The sequence below is a fragment of the Pleurodeles waltl genome, chromosome 9 (genome assembly GCF_031143425.1).
Source record: "Pleurodeles waltl isolate 20211129_DDA chromosome 9, aPleWal1.hap1.20221129, whole genome shotgun sequence".
In the NCBI taxonomy this organism is placed as follows: domain Eukaryota; kingdom Metazoa; phylum Chordata; class Amphibia; order Caudata; family Salamandridae; genus Pleurodeles; species Pleurodeles waltl.
The window spans coordinates 532,282,164-532,306,294 of NC_090448.1; positions in this window are offsets into that span (position 1 = coordinate 532,282,164).

Below are 24,131 nucleotides of genomic sequence, written 5' to 3' on the forward strand. Positions count from 1 at the left end.
AACTTAACACCTTCAGATACATGGGGATGGGTGTCTACCACACAGACAATGCTCTCTTGGCTCGGTACGTGAATGTCATGCTACAATCCTTAAGTAGCTGCATAGAATTTTGGAAACCACTGCCAGTATCACTGCCTATGTCATTAATGGTAGTATCTCGCTAGCCAAATTAGTGAAGCTTCTACATCTCCAATACTTTGTTGTCACTTTATCAATATGGATCCTTAGTTCATTTTTTAAGACATAGATTCTCTAATGATTGACCTGATCTGGTGCCCGGGAAGACACAGAGTAGTACTCAGCAAATTAAAGCTTTTGTTGTTGGATTGAGATCTGAGAGCACTGGACTTTCAGCGTTTTTTTTTGCCACTTCTCAACTACAATATGCAGCACAGTGGTTAGTGTAGCACAATTGCATGAAACTGGAATATACTGAGATAAAATCGCAAGGATGTGCTGGCAAGTCAATTTTTGGGACATAGGATTGCTGCTAACGAGGGCTCCTTGCTTTTCTGGGTTGTGCAAAGGTCCTGGGGGTGAAGTGTGCATGCAGCCAAGCAGGTCCGGGCATATGCCTTGGCCGTACTGCTAAAAAGCCTACAAAAATGCAAAGAGTACAGCACATACACAAGCAGATGGTGGCCTGCACCAGGGCAAGCATAAATATAGTAGGGGGCTTATCTCCTGTGTATGAAAAGAAAACTCCCACTTGTTCGGTGAAGGAAAAGAGACTTGTAGCTGGGCAGGTCCTGGTCAACAGTGTGCTGATTTGGCAATTTTGCAAAATAGAGTAAGTTTTAATTAATTACTTGACATGGAAATGACACAATTCAATCAGTATAACAAGAGTTATGAATTTTTAAAGTTTAAGGTAAAAACTAGCACCTAAAAGATCAAAGCACCAACCGTTTACTGCTACTCATGCGAGTGGACGAACTAAAAAAATATGCCTGACTACAATAAAGCTCGGATCAGGTATAGACTAGATTGGGCCTGGTTGATGCTTATCTACAGACTTAGAAGACATTTCAAGAAAAAGTGTTCTGAGAAGGTAAAGCTCAGCTGTGAAAGTTTGCAGGAGGTGTCCGAGGAGGGACAAAGTCAATGAATAGATTTCTTTGTTTGGACTTAGTCACTTTTTTGGAAATTGAAAATCTCCAGTGGGATGAGGCTGGAGGCTGTGGCCGCTGAGAAATCTGTGAGACTGGATACCCCTTTGGGGATGAACTGGTGCTCAGGATTTGCTGTTGCGGAGAAGAACGTAGCAGGAACTGCCTCAAAGTCAGGCCAATCAGTGATGCACCTTTGATAGATGAACGAGCTGGTTGAACCCGGTCTCCTCTCTGTTCTCAAAACAATTTTCAGCAAAAAAATGTTTAGTTCTCATGTTTTGGAGTTTGGCATCCTGGGCATCTTTAACACCACAACCAATGGGCCAGGACTAGAGGGGTACCACTTGGGGGTATAGTACTCACTAACTAGGATTCAGGCAGTCCCCTGAGAGTCTTTACCCAGGTACAGAAAGGGAACTAAAGAATGGGTCCAAGGGTTCTATTTTTATTCCTGGTGCATTCTTTGAGGTAAAAGACATTTCTACAGAATTTGCTTCAAAGTTCTTCAAGTTTCCTGCTTCCCCTATCCTGACTCCAAGCGAGCTGCATGAACAATGCTGTGGTGACAATTCCTTTGTGTGAAGGCAGAGCATAGCATATTCAGTTTCAGGTGGGGATGTGTCCAGATCCACCCCTTCACCGCAACCTGCCAGTTGGTGGCCCATCCAGGTACTCCTAATCCCTCTAATATGTTGCTGTCTGGGAGGAATAAACAGAGTCCAACAACTAACTCTGCCCAGTCATGTGACCAAGGAACAGGCCGCAGGCACAAAATAGGGCAGGAGATGCCAACTTTCTAAAAGTGACATTCTCAAAATTGTAACTTAAAATCCAACTTTACAATTAAAGAGGATTTTTAATTACAATTTTTCAGATATCAATTGTGAAACTTGTACCTGTTCCAATCAAACGTTATCACTAATTCAATGTAATAAGGCAACCCAATATTAGCCTATGGTAGAGGTAGGCCTCACAGTAGTGAACAGTGAATTTAGCAGTTTTTAATTGCCAGGACACATAATACTTAAACATACATGCTCAAGCTTTTAATTACAATGCCCCCTTTCACAAGGGCTACCTAGGGCCTACCTTAGGGGTGACTTATATGCAATAAAAGGGGAGTTTAAGGATTGGTAAGGGAGTTATATTGCCAAGTCAAATTCACACTTTTAGACTGCATTCAGGCTGCAACGGCAGACCGGGGTACTTTTACAGAGGTGTTTAAGTAGGTGGCACAATAAGTGTTGTAGGTTCACTAGTAGCATTTAATTTACAGGCCCTGGGTATATGGTATACCCTGTGAATGAGATTCATACATCAATAATATATGACAATCATGCATAAACACATTTTACCATGTTCACAGGAGGGAGCACAATCACTTTAGCACTGATTAGTAATGAAAATGTGTACAGAGTCCTAAGGCCACCAAAAAATGAATTTCAGCAAAAAGTAGAGGGTAAGGACAAAATGTTTGGGTGAAGGCCACCGTAAGACTGACAGGTCTAACAGAATAGTAAGTATCTGAGGCAGAAGCCCCAGAGGGATCAGAGCTGATACTATAAGTTGGAGTAGCAGCATAAATATGGAGCTAGACTAAAGGGAACCTCTGCATGAAACAATGTGATCTGGCAGGAAAGTGCATCATCAATAGACACAACACAGAAGCAAAGAGACTGCATTGATGGGCATATCAACCCTTCTCGTTGCAACACATAAAAGCTGCTGTTTTGATCTCAAAGTCCTCCAATTGATTTACAGTGGGCAATCCTAGCAACCAAAATATTATGACACCAGACCCACACAAGTTTTCTTGATATGTTATTAACATGAACTTTGTATTATTGTGACATGCTGATGCTTACGGTTCGTCAATCGTTGTTATAGTTAATACTGCGTAAATCACATTCTATGCTAAGGTGTCAAATCTATGAGGTGATTATATGCTTTACCCACATTTAAGTAAGTCAAAGAGTTTAAAAAACATACTTACTGCCAGCTACCTTTTGAGGCAGATTTGTAAGTTGCTATCAACTATGATATTCATTGATCTAGCCCGATAAAAAGAATGGATTCAATTCTGTTTTCAAAACAGGGATCCCTTTCTTTTCATAATGCCTCAATGATATTTTCAACAAAGCTTGAAAGCCAGCTGTCATGGCTGAGTTTATCGTCCCTCAAACGTTTACTACATTAACAGGAACCTTGGTGACAGTGGTTCCTGACAATATAGAGAGTTATCCGTAGGGACAGAGGACAACTCAAAATTTGGTGGGCTACGGTCTCTTGAGATGGCGGAGGGATTGTCTCCCCCATCCAGACAGAATAAACTCCATCAGGCAGACTCTAAATCAGTCACTGTGCATTTTAAAAACACTACAAAGAGTATGGATACCATTTTAACTATCTTTTCACCTCCTTTTTATTTTTATTAGAGAGAATATTTATTGATATAGATATATATATATATGTATATATATATATATATATAGAGAGAGAGATGCATATATATATTTATTTTTTTCACTGAAAAAAACAAAGATTACAGGGATGTTATAGTTAGGTTCTGAATTTACTCATCAAAACCATAGAAATTCAGCAGTTATAGAGTTCTTTCAAGTAACTATAACTTGCACCCTACTATAGCTTGCGCCCTTGCCATGCACAGTTTTCTTATCAATAATGTTATTACAAATGTTGCAGTGATATCAAAGATGCCATTCAAGATCTTATCAATTACATAATATGTAGAGTAATTGGCTGTGCAGAGCAAAGGCGTGAGTTGTAGTTACCTTAGGGCACGAGTTATAGATACTTGAAATAACTCTAGCTATAACTGCTGAATTTCTATGGTTTTGTACAAATAAATTCAGAACTTAAATATAATGTCCCTGTAACCTTCGTTTTTTTCAGTAAATTGCTGTGGCTTTTTTAAAGTAAAGTAATTTTAATTACCATATGTTATTCCAACCCAGCTGCGCCTTTTGTCGTGCACTGCGGGCAATGGTCGCAAGGCCTGGCCTTGCAGCCAAGCTCTTATAACCACCTAACCCAGCATATGGCCTTTGGCCGTGAACAGTACAGGTAGACCACAGGGCCTGTATCTGTCAGTGGATGTGTGAGTGGGTGCCTGAGTGCCTGAGTGGGTGTTAAAGTGTATGTGTGAGTCTATGAGTGGGTCTGAGTGGGTGCATGAGTGTCTGAGTGGGTGTGTGAGTGGGCGCCTGAGACTCTGACTGCATGTATAAGTGGATGAATTAGTGTATGAATAAGTGTGTTTTTTCTTTCAAATTTTTCGACAATCACGAATATTTTGCAAATAATTCACGAAAGTTCACGATTTTTTGTGCATTTTCATTAATATCATGCACCGTGATGCAATAGTATATTAAACCTGTAAGTTGCCCCTAAAACACACATATATCACACCCCTGGGGCCTGGGTACCTTCACCCTGACCCCTTATGCCACTTTCAATTTGAATTTTCACTCCCAGGGACTATGTGCGATGAAACTTTCTAGTCAGGTTGCGGTCAGCCAATTGTAATGCTTCTCTTCTCCCATGTATTTGTGAAAATTCAAGAATTTTTGTGAATTATTCGGGAAATATTCACAGAGATATTCAATTATTTTGCCCTTAAATATCTCCTAAACTACTGAAAAAAGCACAATCTGCTTACCGGCAGCCAGGTTTCTGCCAAATTTGGTGTAATTCCGTCCAGTAGTTTGGGCTGTAGACGTTTGGACAGATCCTATGGGAATTAACAAGGGAAACACGTTTTTGACCCTCCTTTTTCTTGGCCCCCACTTGACGAATTACCCCAAAGCTTCTTGTGCACAACAAGAATGACCGGGCCACTTTAAGAAAAAATAAAAAAAATTGTGAAACAGTGACAAAGATACAGGCAAGTCAAAAATTTATTTTTTATGGAAATATGGTCCCTGTGATAAATAAATATAGCTTAATATTTAAAGACTATAAATTCGAAGCTTTCCTCAATTATATGCTGTCATCAGATTTGAAAAAAACTATTCAAGAATGCATTGTGCTGATGAATTGAAGACAACTAGTGTATAAATACAATTTTTTGCTGGATGTGGAACTTTCACTGTAGTTTTAGAGAATGGTGAACCGATTCCAGTGCACTCTGGGACATGTAGGATTGGAAATTATGAGTCATGTGACAGCCTCGATATAGAACAAGCAGTGATTTGTTTGTGCAAAACTCGCTCACCTGTGATCAAGGCTCATTGTAGAGCTGAAACGCGTTAGGTAAAGAGCGCTCTGCCACCACTGATTTGAGGAATAAAACAAAAGGTGCTCTGAACTGGGCTCATTCTTTTTGGCGTATGATATATATATATATATATATATATATATATACATATATATATGTGCGTGTGTGTGTGTACATATAGATATGAATTAATATATAATAAATTACTCTGAATAAATCGAATGCACATAACCACACAGATTAAACAGCCAGCCATATAACAAATTATGTCTCCCTATACCAATTAATAGGGCTACTCGATGTTTCAACTAATATCCTCTGATTAAGCTGTATAAATCCAAAACTTGCTTGTGTGACCATGGATCGGAATTCTTTCCTGTGTATGTACTCAATACGCATGTGAGATATGTGTGGTGTCTTTATGCCCATACCGAGGACATTTCAATTCAGCCTGACTCTTCGATTTCAGTAGCTTAGTTGGTTTATAATATAGTATATTTATAATTTTAAACTGTTACTGTTGTAAATTGTAATTTGGCAGCTCTGAACTTGCTATATACCATTTGACTGTATTCATTATCAAGTTTGCTGTTATCTCTGCCTTGTTTTGCTCATCATTTAGCAGTCAGGTTGTTTGAACCCTCATCTAAGGGGTTAATAAACACATTATACAACTCTTAAATTACATTGTATTTTGTGTCTGATCAAGAAGTTTAATTATTTCTGTTGTGTTTATCTTCAAATTCGTAACATGTGTAGTTCTCCTTGTACTCTGATACCTCCATAAAAAACTGTCAATTGCAGAATCAAGTCTGTAATAAAAACGTAATCGGGACAGGTGCAAAAAATTAAGGAGGATGCCCCTTTTGTTAATATTACAGCACAATATCATAGTTATTAGAAGCTGCTCCTAATTCAAGAAATGTGCAGTTTCATACTTCGTCTTGAATGTCTTCTGAGCTTCACAACATTTATTAATACCAAGATAGGTTGCCGCAGGGACTACTCGTGAGTCCATTACATCTTGCATGCAATTTTATATGATTTGTGTCTTCTCAAAAAATAGCTTATGGCTAGAAACCATTTCATATTTTTCAGCCACTCTCTCTGTTTTAATAGGAGCATTACCAAAGTTGGAGGAATAGACCGCTATACCATCCGCCTAAACTGAGACGTTCATGCTGATGTGAATAATGGTCACAGGTTCAATGTTACGTTTTTGATCAAATAAGGTTCTAAGTACAAAAGAAATAGCATTTGCAAATTGGATAGCCTTGTAGTGCTTCATACTGTATAATATAGGACATGTAGTGGAAACTTTTCACAATAGGACAAAACTAGCACCTTTGACACTGTGCATAGATACGTTCCATTTATCTTCTGTGAAACCCTTTCTTAACCATGGCTGACAACAAAAATGTCCAGGAGACACATACGCTTTTTCGGCATCGGGCATTCATGCTCAACAAGGTTTGCTTCGGTTGTGTTAAAGAAAGCAATAGCGTTGTTAATGTAGATAGGAATATCACAATCCAGATCGATGTTGTTATTTAGTAAACAGTTGTTCTGTGACCAGTGCTAGCCTCTTTGCTAAGACATTGGCATAGATATAAATAATAAGGTGGGTCCATATGAGGCGCTGTAATCAGGTGATTCAAGGGTACTGCAGTGTATTCAATTCTTTTGGAAAGATATTTCACGCCCACTGTCAATCTCCCTAGAAATCACTGCTTTAATGGTACTGAAGTAAAAGAAAGTGTTTTGTAAAATTTCATTGAGATTGTGACTTCCGATATGGCTTTCCCCATACATAAGTGCCTGCTTTTTGTGTTGTATTTCTTGCTGTGTGATTAGTTTTTTTAAACATTTCTTTGTGGTCAGCTTCTAATTTCAATCAACATGTTCTGTTTATACATGTGAGTCTTGCAGACATATCAGAGCAATTGTCATCTGACATGGTGAAACGATCACGTGTGGATCCTTAACTATCCGCCCAAATTCATCTTTTCGCCCCCTAATACACGTGCCTATCAATGCCTGGTTGATATTCACAATTGTGAATCAAACAGCTGTTCACTACAAAATAGCACAGTTTGATTAGTTTATAGCCAGTGGGTGTGTTCCCGCTGCCATCAAAGCGCATAAGAAGCCTCATTACAGTATCAGCTTTCGTAGCACTTTGCATTCTTCCTATAACAGCTGAATCTGAAGATCAGATAGGTTTAATAAAGAAATGCAGTCAGTGATAATTCTGTATTCTGTCAGTTTTTGCTGTGTTGTAAAATAGTATACCCATTGGTTTGTCTGATGTACCATGCAAAGTCGGAAAAGAAAGGAGAAATGAAAACATTTCTCCTTTTAACACCTTCTTTTAAACTTTTGGCGCAAAACCCTGTCTACTATTGTTTAGGGTTTTGCGTCAAAATACATGAGTTGTTGCATAGGAACACCAATGTGGCACCCATGTAATGAGCCCTTGGCTCTAAATAACGCAAAGCATTGCTTCGTGCTGCTTTGCACTACTTTCATAGTACTGTCCAGCGCAAAACATGTTTTGCACTGGAAAGCAAATTAAGAAAAATCATTTTGTGCTGGTTAGCATCACTATTGTGACGCTAACCCAGCTCGAAATGTTTGTAAATCTCCCACTAAATTCCCAAAGAGCAACTTCTTTTGAGAGTTTTACAACCCATTGGTAGACACATCTATTCACTTTAAATTTGAGATCTGTCCGTAAATAGCTTCCTGCACCTCTTAAACACACTTATTCAAAAACATTTAAATGAGGAATACAAATGTTTGATGTTTACCAAAATGTTAGTTTTTTAAAATTGATGGGGTATTAACCACTTCACTGCTAAGCCTCCCCTCATTTTTGTCCAGATAAACTATCCACACCAAATTTGCGTCCTTTTTTACCAATATCCTAGGGATTCTAAAGGTACCCTGCATTTGTATTGTCCCATGCAGGGGTCTGAGAAATTAACCAAATACAGATACATTTGTTTTTTGGGGGGGAAATGGGAAAAATGTGCTGCAGAAGAACAGCATCTGTTTTTTTCCCTTGCAAATGGCCTCAACAAAGGGTTTGCAGTGATAAAATCACCACATTCCTAGCTGTGAGGAGCAGGCAGACTAGAATCAGAAAACCAAATATTTCAACACAGACTCTATTTTGCCTATTTTTGTGCTTTCAACCTCCTTCCAGTTAGTGACAGAAATAGGTGTGAAACCAATGGTGGATTAAATTTCTGAAAAGTTGTCAAAATTCTTAATTCAGCAGGGGGTCATTTGTGTATATCATTGAAGGTTTTCCTATAGAAAGTAACAGTTGAAAAAAAAAATATATATTGAAATTGGTTTGAAAAAAACAGCCATTTCAGTCTACATTTTTATCTGTAACCTTTTCCAACTATGACAACTGTGGCAGATTTTCGAAAGCAATATTCTGCTATGTCCACTGGATCCCTCTGGTTGCAGGGGATATTTAGGGCTTGGAGGTTTACCAAGAACCCAAGATGCCCAGGGTCAATAAATGAGCTACACCTTGCATTGAGTTTTCATTGTGTACTGGATATATAGCAATTCACTTGGTAAAATATAAAGAGTGAAAAATAGGTATCAAGGACACCTATGTATTTCTGAACTAAGCAAAAGATATGGAATTTAGAAGCAGTGGTTATTTGCACATCTTTGCATTTGTGGATACACATACTAGCATGTGAATTAGAGGGCATTTCTCAAAATGATTTCTTTCTTACACCCAGTCTTACATTTGGAAGGTGCAATTGCAGAGAAAGACAATTGATAATAACAACGGTTCTGCTATTCTATGTTTCCCCAAATCTCCCAAGAAAAATGGTATCACATTTTTGTGGGTCGGCCTAGTGCAGGAAACAGCCCAAATTGCAACATTGATACATCACATTTTCCCTCTGAAACTGACTTGTTTTTTCAATGTGTCTAGCTGTGCATTCTGGGCTCAAGCAAAGCCAGCACCTAGGGAAACCAACCAAACCTGTTCATTTTAAAAACTAGACACCGAGGGAAATCCAGGATGGGGTGACTTGTGTGGCTCTTACCACATTTTTCTGCCCAGAATCCCTTGCAATCCTCAAAATTAATCTAAAAACACATTTTCCACAAATTTCTGTGATGCAAAGTTCTAGAATCCGATGGGAGCCACTGACTTCCTTCCACCCAGCTTTTCCCCAAGTCTCCTGATAAAAATGTTACCTCACTTGTGTGGGTAGGCCTAGTGCTTGCAGAAGGAAATGACCCAAAATACAATGTGGACAAATCACATTTTTCCAACAAAAATGGACTCATTTTTTGCAATGTGCCTAGCTGTGAACTTTGGGCTCTAGATCAGCCGGCACCAAGGTAAATCTAGCAAACCTGTACTTTAAAAAAAACTAGACACAAAGGGGCATCCAGGGTCGGGTGACTTTTGTAGCTCTTATCACGTTTTTCTACTTAGAATCCCTTGCAAAACTTGCAGTTTGTCTAAAAACCACATTTCCTCACATTTCTGTGAAGTAAAGTTCTGGAATCTGAGGAGAGCCACAAACTTCCTTTCGCCCCACATTTCCCTGAGTCTCTCGATAAAAATGGCACTTCTCTTTTTGGATAGGCCTGGTGCCCTCAAAAGGAAATGTCCCAAAATGAAAAGTGCATGCATCACATTTTTCCAGTGCAAACTAACTCGTGCAATCCATAATAGAGTGACTTATGTATCTCTCACCACAAAACTTTCTACCCAGAATTCCTCGCAAATCTCATTATTTGTCTGAAAAAAACATTTTCCTCACATTTCTGTGATGCAAAGTTCTGGAATCTGAGGGAAGCTGGAAACTTCCTTCTACCCAGCATTTCTCCACTTCTCCCAATAAAAATGGCACCCCACTTCTGTGGTAGGCCTAGTGCCCACAACAGGGAATGCCTCACATCACATGATATCTCACTTGTGTGGGTGGGCCAAGTGCCAGCGACAGGTTAGGGCCAAAAACGTGTACAGTTTGAGGGGGAACCAAAGCGGGTACAAAAGGGCAGTTTTTTAATATGTTTTTGGGAGATGATCTTGCTGTGGGCACCCATACAAGTGAGGTATCATTTTTATCAGGAGATCGAGGAGAACACCAGGCGGTAGGAATTGTTTGTGGTTTATTAGTGTTTGTGGAAGAATATGGCACAGAAATGCAAAGAAATGTGTGGTTTTAGTTACATTTTGATGTTTGAAGGGCATTGTGGGTAAGAAAACTTGTTGGGATCCGCAAGAGGCACACCACTTGTACTCCCCTGGGTGTCTAGTTTTCAAACATATCTAGAGTTGGTAGGGTTTCCCTTAACAAGAAGCGAGGATGCTACCATGTTTCTTATTTTTTGATGTCCCAAACACTCAAATTGTGAAAAAATTGCCCTTAGGTTTTGTTAAAAAGGCCACTCACCCACCAACTTAGTTGGTGGCATGCTTCATCATTGGGGTCCCAGCCGAGAGAGAGTTCGCATGTCAGGGGTGTGCTTCGACGCCTGATTACAGGTTTAAAAAAAAAGTTTTTAAAAAGTGCACTAAAAGGGTCTTGTGGTTACCCACGATTATTTTTAGATATACATACTTGTTGGATTTGGCATAAGGGTGAGTGATGGTTTAATATACATAAAATCTTTAAACAAGATTTCACAAAAATGAAATGCACTGTTAATAACTGAAAGGTCAAAAAACTGAACCAATGACTCAGCTCGTGAGCTATAAAGCCCCATCAATTCACCAACTGCTTTACAGTCTATTCACACACCTTTCATATGTGACACACACAAGACCAATTACTCCACAAGCCGTGAGGCCAGCACATTACAACTCACATCAATAGACAGAGCCATTCAAGGGCCCTTCAATTTCATACTCCCACATGCCTGACACAGGAATCATCCCAGCTGATGGAGTTTAGGGCCTGGCGTTTGGCTAGGAATGTGTGAAGTAACCAACAGCAATTCATTACTCACGCACCGTCAGCCAGGCACCAGCTCACACACACCACTAGCCAAGTGGCAGCTCACAAACACCACTAGCCAAGTGCCAGCCAGTGCACACCACCACCCAAGCAACAGCCACCACACACCACCAGCCTAGCACCAGCCCACACACACTTCAGGCCAAGTGCCAGTCCATGCACATCACCATCACATTTTTTTAACAAAAAAGAAAACACAAACCAATAATAAGTAAATAGAAAGCTACAAACACAACAGCTCTAACTAAATACATCACACAAATGCCAGCCATGAAACTCACAAAAAATATAAAACAATACAGACCAGGCAACACTAATGGGCGCTCCCAAAAATTGTTTTATGTGTGGTACATTCTAAAATAAGTGGACATACACATTACAGTTTTAGAAGGACAATCAGGGCAGTACATACACCTTTCCTTCTTCATGCCTCTTCACATATAGACTCTCGTCTCTTACAGGGATTGTGTTTTTTTGGGCATGGGAGGAATGTGATAAACAAAGTGTTGATCTTTCAATCTAGCCACATCATACACCACTCCAACTCTAGGAACACTTGCCTGTTACAGTACAACAAGGCTGCTGATCATATATACTGAAACTGAACAAAATAAATTTTGGCTCTAAAGAACAATCCTTGTACACAACAAAAGCATCAAAGATTGCTAAATAGAAGAGATGGATAGCCAACTTCTTATGCCAAATGCAAGCCTTACGAACAGCAGTGTAAAGTTCCAACCTCTGATCTGCTCTCTCTACACCAGCCATGTGTCTATTTTAATCTAAAATGCACACAGATTTGTGCACTTCAACAACCTGACCCCAAATAGTCACAGGTGAAGTACTTTCATCATGGATTGTAGTCAGCATGTGGACACCTCTCCTGTTTACAAATTTCACAGCTAGCAGTTCATCACTAGGCAAGGCACTGCACTGTCCCCTCTCAAGCTCCTTTGGATAGCCTTTATGGTTGGAGCGGACTGTGCCACAAGCAACAGTGTCCACTTTGAACAATTCCCTGAACAATTGCACACCAGTGTAGAAGTTATCTACGTATAAATGGTGACCTTTGTTTAAAGTCATCTACTAAGTTCCCACACATTTTTTCACTAACACCAAAAATGGACGGACAACCAGGGTTGTCAATAATGGAGTCCCTACCAGTGTAGACCCAGATATTCTAGACATATCCTGTACTACTCACAGACAGCATATACATCTTAATTCCATAACATGCCCTCCTGCTAGGAATGCACTGCCAAAACAGCCCTTGTACAGAACCAAAGACATCCACAGCTATTTCTCCTATTAATCCTTACTAATAAAAGTAACTTGACAAATAAGTCAACAACAACAAACAGTGTGTAAAATAAGTAATAAACAAAGCGTGACTTTATAACAAAGACTTATATACTCAAAAATTATACCACTCACTTGCTAGAGTCAGTTAGACTCACTAGAACCTACTCCACACAGACACAGCAGACACCAACGATATTCCACTAAAAGGAAATATAAAATCACACATGCGACAACATAATACACATAGTGCACAAATCCATTAAGAATTTCACACACTATAAAACATCAGCTAAATATGCTGCTATTATTGCACCATTTACAAAAAACTCATTTATGCATGGCAATGACACTCATTTGGAGTAAACAGTACAAAAAAAGTTTTTCTTACCAAACATGCAACTACATGAACTGCAGATCTACCACTGTTGAAACCGCAAGCAGGAGTCACAGCACAGTAATCAAAAGCTTTGCACTAAAATAAAAAGGAGAAAAAAAACATTGTGATGACAAATGAAAATAATGTATGTCTTCACACACTGCCAGCCAAGCTGGGGGGCAGTTGGGCCTAAAAGTATGGGCAAAACATTCACCCCCTACAGGAGAGAAACCCTTGCCCAAGGTGTCGCTCCCCACAACAACAACAACAACATACTGAATAAAACATCCCTGGTGTCTAGCAGCTTCTGCCCTTCTTGGGGGCAGATAGGCCCTAAAGCATAAGACCAATCTGCCCCAAGGGGGGCAGAAGCAGCCAAAATAATCAACCCCTAGGGGAAAGCGATCCTTGTCCAAGGTGCTGCTCCCCTCAACAACAACACAAATTGAAGAAAACACCCCTGGTGCCTAGTAGCTTCTGCCCCCCTTTGGGGCAAATTCACCTAAAAATATAAAGCCGATCTGCCGCAAGGGTGCAGAAATGGCAAAGGATCACACCTAAAGGGAAGCAAACCTTGCCCAAGGGGCCACTTCCCACAACAACAGCAACATAGTGAATAAAACATCCCTGGTGTCTAGTGGCTTTGCCCCCCCCCCTTGAGGGTAGATGGGCCTAAAAGGATTTGGTGAATTTGCCACCAAGGGGGAGGGCAGAAACAGCCCAAAAAATCACCCCCTAGTGGGGAGCGACCCTTGCCAAGGGGCACCCCAAAACACAAAAATAAGGCCCATATAGTAGTCCCTGGTGTCTAGTGGCTCCGTGGGGGGCAGAAATGGCCAAAATAATTGCCCCCTAAAGAGAGTGACACTTGCTCAAGGGGCCGCTCCCCAAAATCACCCAAATTAAAATCATTGGGGTCTAGTGGTTTCTGGCCCTCCCCGGGGGTGCAGATAGTCCTAAAAACAGAGGCCAATCGGTCCCCAAGGGGGGAAGAAATGCCTAAAATATGTACCCGCTAAAGGGAGCAATCCTTGCCCAAGCGGCCGCTCCTCAAAATCACCAAAATTTCATTTCCTGGTGGCCTAGGGTATTTCTGGCTCCCTGGGGGCAGATGGGCCTAAATAAATGGCTGATCTACCCCCCAAGGGGGGTAGAAAGGGCCAAAATACATTGCCCCTTAAAGGGGAGTGACCCTTGCCCAAGTGGCCGCTCCCCAAAATCGCAAAATTATTTCCCCTGGTGGACTAGTGGGGCAGACCGGGCTAAAAAATGGCTGATCTGCTGCCAAGGGGGGAGAAACGGCCAAAATGCTTGCCCCCAAAAGGAAGTGACCCTTGCCTAGGAGGCTGCTCCCCACGCATCCAAAACACACACACAAACACACAAAAACCAAAATCCCTGATGGACCAGTGGGTATTCCTGCGACATGATCGCGACCCCATACGCAATCATGCAGCACGAATAAATTTCAAACAGACACCGTGGGGAAGGAACAACTCTTTCCTGTCCCACCTGTGCCTCTTTGAAACCCCCCATCCTTCTCAGGAGGAAAAACTTTCTTTGTTCCCTGATCAGTGCTGGAAGCAAGTAGCTTTCAGCACCTCCCGCCTGCTCTGATGATGCCAGCGTGTGGCATGCATGCTGAAATAATCAGATTACTGGTGGAGGAGGGCTGGGCGTGACAGTAGAAGTGCTTCCGCTGCCATCCCGGGTGGGGGGTTGTAGAGTGGCAGCCCACAGGGGAAGCACCTGCACTTCCCCCATGTGTGGGTGTTAGGTCATCCGGAAGCCGTCTGAGGCAGATGCCCACCATGGTGTAGAACAGCTCCATTGTACACAAGGGGTTAAGTTACAGGGAAGATGGGTGCCCTATTAAACATAGACAGAAAGGAGACTCAGATAGGGATCTATCTCTTTTACTATATTTTGCACCTTTAAAAGTATATTATGCCTCAATGACTAAAAGACTGAAACCCTGCTGGTTTCATATCTGCAGTAACACCCCATTGCACACTTATGTCAGCCGGCTCCACCAGGAAGGCTTTGCAATTCCTATTCCAACAAAATGGCATTCAGGGGTGTCTCACATTTATATTGAATATAGAATGCTAGCACTCTTGTTGTTCATTAGACCTCTGTAGTTAAGCTTCAGTATATGTCTGCGGAGTCAATTGACAGACTGCAATTCAAAGCATGTTTCAGACCAGATGTTTTTTTCATATGGATATTTGTGAATGTTTAGAAAAACATGTTTTCATTTTAGCTTATGGGGCAATTAGGAATATAATTTATATGAGAAAACCCTTACACAACTGTTTTCTGTCATGCATGACAAATCTATTCCAGCAGCATTTTTCACAGGGTAAAATCAACTGGGAACTCGCAACGATGCCTAAAATTGGTATGATACCACCAACAAACTATTTATGTTGCGACTGAAACCCTTTATATTTCATTCTTTGGTGATCCTCAAAAAGAGTAATTCACTACAATCCATTTCAGTGGGACCAATATGATGGACTCTTACAACCAAAAATAATCTTCTTATAACTTTCCACCAAAGTAGTCCCATGAAAAATACAACATCTTACAAACAATTTTGAGAATTTTACCTTAAGACCCTTTGGATCTACCCAGTTAATAACTACCTGGAAGTACCCTTCTCCCTTGGATAAAATTGCTTAGGTAGAATAGGGTTGAGTGACAGATAAGTGAAGAACCAGCACACATTCACACATTAACTGTAGGAGACTAAGAATATGTAGCCTTCTTTTTACCTGTTATTATTCTACTTTTATTACTAATTCAAAGAGTAGGTGACCCAGTTATTTGGTAGTAGATTAACAGCAGTGTGACATGGAAATAATTTTCTTTTGTTCAACTGGAGACGTAGAGATCCCATTGGTGTACTGTTACAGTTAGGATTTAGTGTCACGCATCACCAGTGGTAATATCTTTGATTCTCTAATGTTAAAACAAAGGCAAGTTAGCAAATGAGTTATGAAGTCTTTTTCAGTTGACTTCTCCCCCTGCATTGTCCCTCTGTGACTATTTATGTAGGTATTACGGTAGTCTACCTCTGTCTACTAAAACCCTAAAGCACCAGTGATTTATATTCATGAAATATGAAAATGTGGAGATATGTTGAAGACTTGTAACTACAAAGATAATAATGCACTGTGTCTACTATTACCAGACCACACTGGTAGATAGACACCAAATATAGGCCCTCATTTCAACTTTGCTGCCCGCCAAGTTGAAACAGCCACGCATCTGCCAATGCGGCCGCACTCCCGCGGTGTCTATTTGGAGATCTCCGCTGGGCAGGCGGGTAGAAACCTAGTTTCCGCCGCGGGGCCAGCGGGGATCTCGGCCGCAACACAAAAGCCGGCTCCAAATGGAGCCGGCGGTGCGACAGGTGCAGTTGCACCCATCGCGCTTTTCACTGTCTGCTATGCAGACAGTGAAAAACTCCATGGGGCCGAGGCAGGGAGCCCCTGCACTGCCCATACCAGAGGCATTCATGAGAGAGGCAGGGGTTCATACCGCCATGAAAAGACTGGTGGGAGGGGGACTCGTAATCCCCTGGGCAGCGCTGCAAGCACCCCTGCCCTGGGGGATTACAACCGCCGGGATCAACCTGGCAGGAAACCGCCGGTCCCAGCGGTGCGACCGCGGCGCTTCCGCCACGGTCGTAATCCCATGTGGAGCACCGCCAGCCTGTTGGCGGTGCTTCCGTCAAAACAGCCCTGGCGGTCTTTGACCGCCAAGTTTGTAATGAGGGCCTTAGTGAGGTAGAAATTTAGTAGCTATGGTCAAGTTTGAAATGCAAGAATTGTTGAATCTCCATGTTAAATTTGTCACAAATATCCTTGTTAAATTAGTTTTCATTCTAGATTGTTCATTTTAAGAAATTGGGCCTGATTCAGATAATGGAGGTGTCACAGCCAAACTGCATCAACAGTGGACCCGAAAAGACTGTGTTATCAACAGTGTTCCGCCTGCCATATTTAGATGTTACAGCCCTGCAAGCAGATTGACTGGCAACAGATTGGTGATGGAGGGAGTCAGCGGTAGGACCCAATAGATTTCGTACAAATGCAGGGGCTAATGAAGAGAGGTAAATGGCATATACACACACACACTGTCCCTTAGCTGTATGTGTACCCTTGCATTACATACTACACAACACACCACATTCACACAATAACCCATTGCCATTCCAACACAACCTGCATATGCCAAAAACACACATTGACATACATCCATGCCATAACATACACACACCGTTGACACTGTACACACACATGGCACAACCACAACAACCAACACAACTTCAAAATCTGCTACACAAACATACTCACACAGAAGCACAACTACACACATGATGACAAGTCCACTGTACAACAACAACAACACTCACTTGAATGAGTCACACGGCAATACAACATGCACAACATTATCGTCTCACATGCAAGTGACACGCATACAGACACAACCACACCACCCACTCCAGCTCCCTCAGCCTCAAACAGCCAATCCACACACAATCACAAACATACGCATACATACTCACATGCACAACAGATAGCACAAACCTAGCAGTACAGGTCCACTTGCAACGTGCACACATGGACACCATTGCCCAGTGTGAGTGTATCGTCATTGTGGTGCCAGCATTGATTTTGCAATGAATGATCACACCCCAATGACAGTTGTGTATGTGTACGATATGTGTGTTATACCACTGTGTCCCCAACCATGTGTGACATGAGTATCTCCTGGACCTATACATGTCACAGTGATTTTAAACAATTACTGTGGAAAGTATATGACTGCAGTGGTCCCAACCTCCTCCTGTGCAGTGCCCATCCAACGTATCCTGGCAATGTGGCGTACCTACCTTCGAGTCCAGTGACGGGGTTGTGTTTTCTCCCTGGGTCAGTGGCAGCAGTGATGGCAGATTATGTCCAGTTGTGTCCAGTCAACAACAAAGGTGGAATTGTGAAATGGGAAAAAGGGTGAGTTTTCACCACTTTTCCCACCGCTCAGCCAACTCAGAAGTGGAGGTTGGCGGTAATACACATCCAGATCTGCATGGTCGTCAGGGTGGCTGGGATCCCGCTTAGGAATGCAGGTTCAAGCAGTTACCTCTAATGTGATGGAGAGCTTACAGGCTGAGGCCAGGGCGTGGTGCTCCACTTTAAACTGATTGTGTCAATTTAGACTTCATGCTGCACACTGATTCCTTTTTACACAAATGTAATAGGTTCAGACTTCGGGCAGCAAAGTGATGTCAGTAGGGAATGCATAGGAGCCGTGTGGCCAAGTGAAGTTACACAGGAGGGAAGCTCCTGTCTGGCCCAATGAAATCTTGCCGTTTATCAAACAGTTGTGGCCTGTCGAGACCCCTAGCGACTTTCGCGACCTTCCCTTTGGAGTAGTGGGGGCCTGTGGCTTTAGACCTGTGGCAGTGACAGTGGCGCTGAGTCCCGTTTGTGAGACCTGAGTTGCAGAGGAGATGCATTGCGGCGAGTATAGCCTTCTCGCCTTGGGGCCTCATGCATGGTGCGGATGTGGAAGGAGAACTGTGGCAAACCATGAGGAGAGCTGCTGTGGCTGTGGTGGAGTCTCTCAATGAAGATCAGTGCTGGGGGAGGGTGTCAACGGGCGAAGTGAGTGCACAGACTCTGCCTGACATTCAAAGCTTTCCTGCTGCAAAGTGAAAGCAGCCACAGGAGGGACGTGGCTGAGCTAGGGCTGCATGACTACATAGGAGGAAGTGGTGTGTCAGCTGGAGAGGGCATGGGGCCTGAGGTGACTACCCCACAAGGTTGTGTTCTCATGACTGGGGGACAAGTGGGCCTCCCCTTTCTCCCTCTTGTCACTACGGTACAAAGGGCCTGGGGCCAATGATGCTGCTGTGAGAGACCATAATAGTCCCTTGGGCCCCTAAAGAGTTATGACTGGATACCCTGATCTGGTGACCATGCAGAGTGGGGAGCTGTGGCAGACCCAGATGGTGTGTGGAACTGGTGGATGTGAGAAGGTGGCCCCTGCTGAGGCTGAGCTAATGGAGGTGGCAGCTGCCCCAGTGTGAAGTGCCTGGGTTCTGGAAAGAACTGTGGTTGCTGGAGGCAGAGCCATATCCTAGGGGACTGTCCTGAAGGGTGGCAGACTGGTGGTCCTGGAAGATCACACTATGAGGGTCCAGAGGTGAGGGTATTTTGATCTTGCAGTGGTTACTGGTGGGTCCATCCTATGGGCAGTCAGTCACACAAGGCGGTGACTGCATCGGCTTGGCCCCCTGGTGAGCCTTGGGGCCCTGTCACTGCCTGGACATGGTTCAGACCTAAGGATTCCTAGCCACTGCCTCCAAAATCTATCATGGACTTGCTGACGGTCTCCCCTGTGCTCGCAGATCTGATCCGTCAGCTGGAGGCCAGACTGGGGAAGCACACTAGAATGTGTGCAAAATCTTAGAAGCCACCTACGACTCAAAGACTGCATGGAGGCCAAGCTGGGAGCAATACAAGAGGAAACAAGGGGGCTGCAGGCCGCTCATGCCAAGCTGGTGGATAGATTGGATGACCTAGAGTCCTCCCTGATGTTAATATGGCTCACAATAGCACCCATGCAGGAACACATCAAGACCTTGCAGGTGGAGGTGCTGGAGCTTATAGTACGGGCGGAGGATTTGGAGGGGCGCTCTATGCAAAATAATGTCTGCTTTTTTGGCTTCCCCAAGAAACTGGAGGTTCCAAATATGGGGTGATTCTTGGAAGTCTGGCTGACATCCACAATTCTATCCAATCAAATCCCAAAGTTCTTTTCTACTGAGAGGGCGCAGAGGATCCCTGGCCACCTCTGCCTCTTTGGGGCACTCCATCTCCTGCGATAGCCCTGCTGCTGAATTTCATGTACCAGGACCTGCAGCTATAGATGTTCTGGGTGAAGGGCCCCTGGCGGTACAAAGGTAGTCTCACTACCACCTATCTAGACAATCTGCAGAAGTTCAGAATAAACACAAAACCTTTGGGGCTGTTCAAGCACAGCTCCAGACCCTGGGGCTGTCATATGCCTTTCTCTTAACGGCACGACTGCGAGTGACTCAATTCTTTCATAAACCGGATGAGGCATCAGCGTGGCTGTGACTAAAAGGGTTTGTGGACCCACCTGGAGTTGAGGGAGGTGACATGCTGGGCTGGAGCCGAAGTAAGCATCGCCATCATCACCCCCACTTGCCACGTGCCAACCCGTTGGGCAAGCAGGCAACCAGGGAGCGGGCACAGGTGGTGGCGGAGATCCTTGTGCATGGCAGAAATAGGGGGTCCTGACCCCCCAAGACAGACCTGGAGTCTGTTGTAGGTGCTCCTAGTTTGGAGGGCTCAGAGGGATAGAAACTTGTCACCTCGGATGTATCACCGCAACAGCAGTTGCCAGAACTGTGACTCTTCTGGTCCTGCGATTGCCTTCTATTCTGACCTTTTTGGGGAGGTTGATCGCCTGGTTCTGGCCTACTCTGTGTGTTTTACACAGCTGAGCACAGCTACCAGACAAAGGGCCAGAGGTACCCAACTGAAGATTTTTCTGCTCCGCAACAGATTCCTCATAAGGAAACTGTTTGCACAACTGGTCTATCTTTTGCTGTTAAACAAACTGTGTGGGGGTTGGGGCAAGATGCACCTCTCCATTTAAACTAAGAGAGAGGGCATTTCTGTTATAATGGTTTTGCATGGTAGTGATTTGACATGGACGAACAAGATTAGGGGGAGGTGGGTGGGTCGGGAAGAGGGAGGCACAGTTACATGTATAAATGCCCCATCTGTTGATATCTATATGTGGCAATAGATGCGATCTATACTGGATTGACTTGGAATATCAGGAGTATGGCAATGCTGGTAAGGGTGGCATATTTCAGGCAAAGCATGCATATAATGTGCATACAAGAGTCACACCTCATGAAAGAGGAACTGGTCAAGGTGGCCAAGCAATAGCGAGGACAAGTGTTTGGGACTGGATAATCGGCATATGCATGTGGGATTTTGATTTGGATTGCCCCGGGGTTCTTTGTGCATTAAAGGGTGGTAATAGTCATCGAAGAGTGGATGGTGAGTTAAATGGCAACCCGCTGTTGGTAGTTGTGGTATATGCTGCTAAGGTGCTCCAAAGGGAGCTTTTTGATACCTTGTCCCCAGCTTTGTTCAGTGATCCTCAATCCCCAGGTTCTGGGTGGGAGGGGACGCACTGCTTTCAACAATGGACAGTGGCAGTATAACTGCTTGATGTGTGGTGGTTGGGACACAAGAGGCAGTCTTCTCTTATTATGCCTCGGGCCACCGCATGCACAAGAGACTTAGGTGGTCATTACAACCCTGGCGGTCGGTGTTAAAGCGGCGGTAAAACCGGCAACAGTCCGTCGTAAAAGAAATTGAATTACGACCGTGGCGGAAACCACCAACATAGACAGCCACTTTAACACTCCGACCGCCATGGCGGTACAAACAAACACTGTGGTGGTAACCGCCAACAGACAGGCCGAAGACAAGGTTCTGCCCACTGTATTACAACAGTCCAATCCGCCACCTTTTCGGGGTGGATTCACCGTGAACAAAAACACAGCGGAAACAGGACTTGGAAGGGAAAACGCTCACCTCTACACACCCCATGAGGAATCAGGATGCCATGGAACCCGAGCTCCAGATACTCCCAGCCTTTGTCTTCCTGCTCCTCTACGAAGAACATCAAAGACGGCGGCGAAGACCACGGTGAGTACTGCACCTACGACACAGGGGAGGGAAAAAAGAGTGACACACACATGCAACATGCAACACTCCCACCCCCACACTCACCCACTACAACACACACACAAGTACATGTTGATACATCACATTTACAACCCCCAACCCCCGCTGGAAGAATGCAAGGACAAAAGGAAATGAGTTGAACGTTTGTAATCTATTAAAATACGGTAATAAAAAATATATATATATATATTTACACTATAAACAAATATATACACCAAGAATACAAGTACAAGGTATTCCACCATTAAAGTCCGTGGACCACTGGGCCCAAAATTCATGGGCGAGGCCCACACTCAATACCCAATCAAAATGGAGAAAACACTGCAGGGGCATCAGATAGAAATACAACAGGTGCCTCAGGGGGAAAGGAAGGGGGGGCACCTCAGCCGGATAAATGCACAACGCCAGATCCACGAGGGGGCTCCATGCCCATTGATGTATCCTGGGGAGTGCAAAGCCACAGTCTGACGAGTCTTTACAGTGGGTGGTTTGCCCACTGCTGCATCCTGGGGAGTGCAAAGCCACAGTCTCACACGTCTTTACAGTGGGTGGTTTTCCACCTGCTGCATCCTGGGGAGTGCAAAGCCAGAGTATCACAAGTGGATAACAGTCTCCACTGGTTCTAGAGGGGGCTTGGTGCCCAGAGTGCTTCATCCTGCCAAGGACTGATGTAGTGGATGTAATACTCCACTGGTTCTGGAGGGGGCTTGGTGCCCAGAGTGCTTCATCCTGCCAAGGACTGAGGTAGTGGATGCCTTTCTCCAATGGTTCTGGAGGGGGCTTGGTGCCCAGAGTGCTTCATCCTGCCAAGGACTGAGGTAGTGGATGCCTTTCTCCACTGGATCTGGAGGGGGCTTGGTGCCCAGAGTGCTTCATCCTGCCAAGGACTGAGGTAGTGGATGTGATACTCCACTGGTTCTGGAGGGGCCTTGGTGCCCAGAGTGCTTCATCCTGCCAAGGACTGGGGAAGTGGATGCCTTTCTCCACTGGTTCTAGAGGGGGCTTGATGCCCAGAGTGCTTCATCCTACCAAGGACTGAGGTAGTGGATGCCTTTCTCCACTGGTTCTGGAGGGGGCTTGGTGCCCAGAGTGCTTCATCCTGCTCGTGGCAGCCTCAGTAGCGTCGGAGCTTTTGGCGCTCATTGGCCTGCGGTGCTGGTGGTGGCGGTGTACTGTTCAGCGGTGCTAGTGCCAGCGGTGTCCTTGGCAGCGGTGCTGGTGGCGGCGGTGTCCTTGGCAGTGGTGCTTGTGGCGACCGTGTCCTTGGCAGCGGTGCTTGTGGCAGCGGTGTCCTGCACAGCGGTGCTTGTGGCGGCGGTGTCCTGTTCAGCTGTGCTGGTGGTGGCGGTGTTCTGTTCAGCGGTGCTGGTGGCGGGCTTGTCCGCCGTACAGATTTTCTGTGACTTGCCTGTTTTTTTGTGCCCTTTCCCCACCTTGAATGGTGGCACAGCTGTCTTCCCACTCCCAACTGTACTCCTGGGAGAGGCTTTGGTGGTAAATGTTTTGCCTCTCTCCCGCTGGGCAGTGGCCAACTTTTTGTGCTTTTGAGGTGGGGGACTGTCTGTGGTCTGGCTCCTTGGCACACTGGCTGCCCTGCTGCCTGGCACACTCCAGAAGCTGGTTACTACTGGCACCACTGCTCCCGCAGATGTTGTGGCTGAGGTGCTGGGTTGGGACCTGGAAAGGCAGGCCCTAGGGGACTGAAGGGGTGGGGGAGGTGAGGGAAAGAGGTCAAGGTTGGACAGGAAAAGTTTTTTGGACCCACTGGGACGGGTAGATGGAGGGGGTTTGGGAGTGGAGGAATACGTAGTGGTTGTAGGAGGTGTACGTTTGCTGACTTTGGGTGAAGGTGCATGGGCTGGAGGCTGTTGTGAGATGGATGGCTGTTGAGTGGGTGTGTGGCTGCGTTTGTGTACCTTGGGAGGTGGGCTCACAGACACACTGGGAGAGGACACAGGGGATGTGTGAATGGTAGTGGGGGTGGTGAGTGCAAGTGAGCGGGGTGTGGTGGTGGGTGTGCTGGTGATGGAGGTAGTGGCTGAAGATGTAGTGCATGCAGGTTTGAGTGTAGATGAGACTGGGAGGGTGGAGGGAGACGAGGAGGAGGGGGGCACAGTAGAGGCAGTGGATGTTGATATGTCTGCATGGGTATGATGCCTGCGTGAGTGCCTGTGGAATGTGTGGTGCTTATGTTTGCCTGAGCTTCCCTTGTGTGTTGAGGTGTGTGCATGCTGGTCTGATGGTGTGCTTGGGATAGGCTGAGGTACAGGTGTTTGGGTCTGGGTG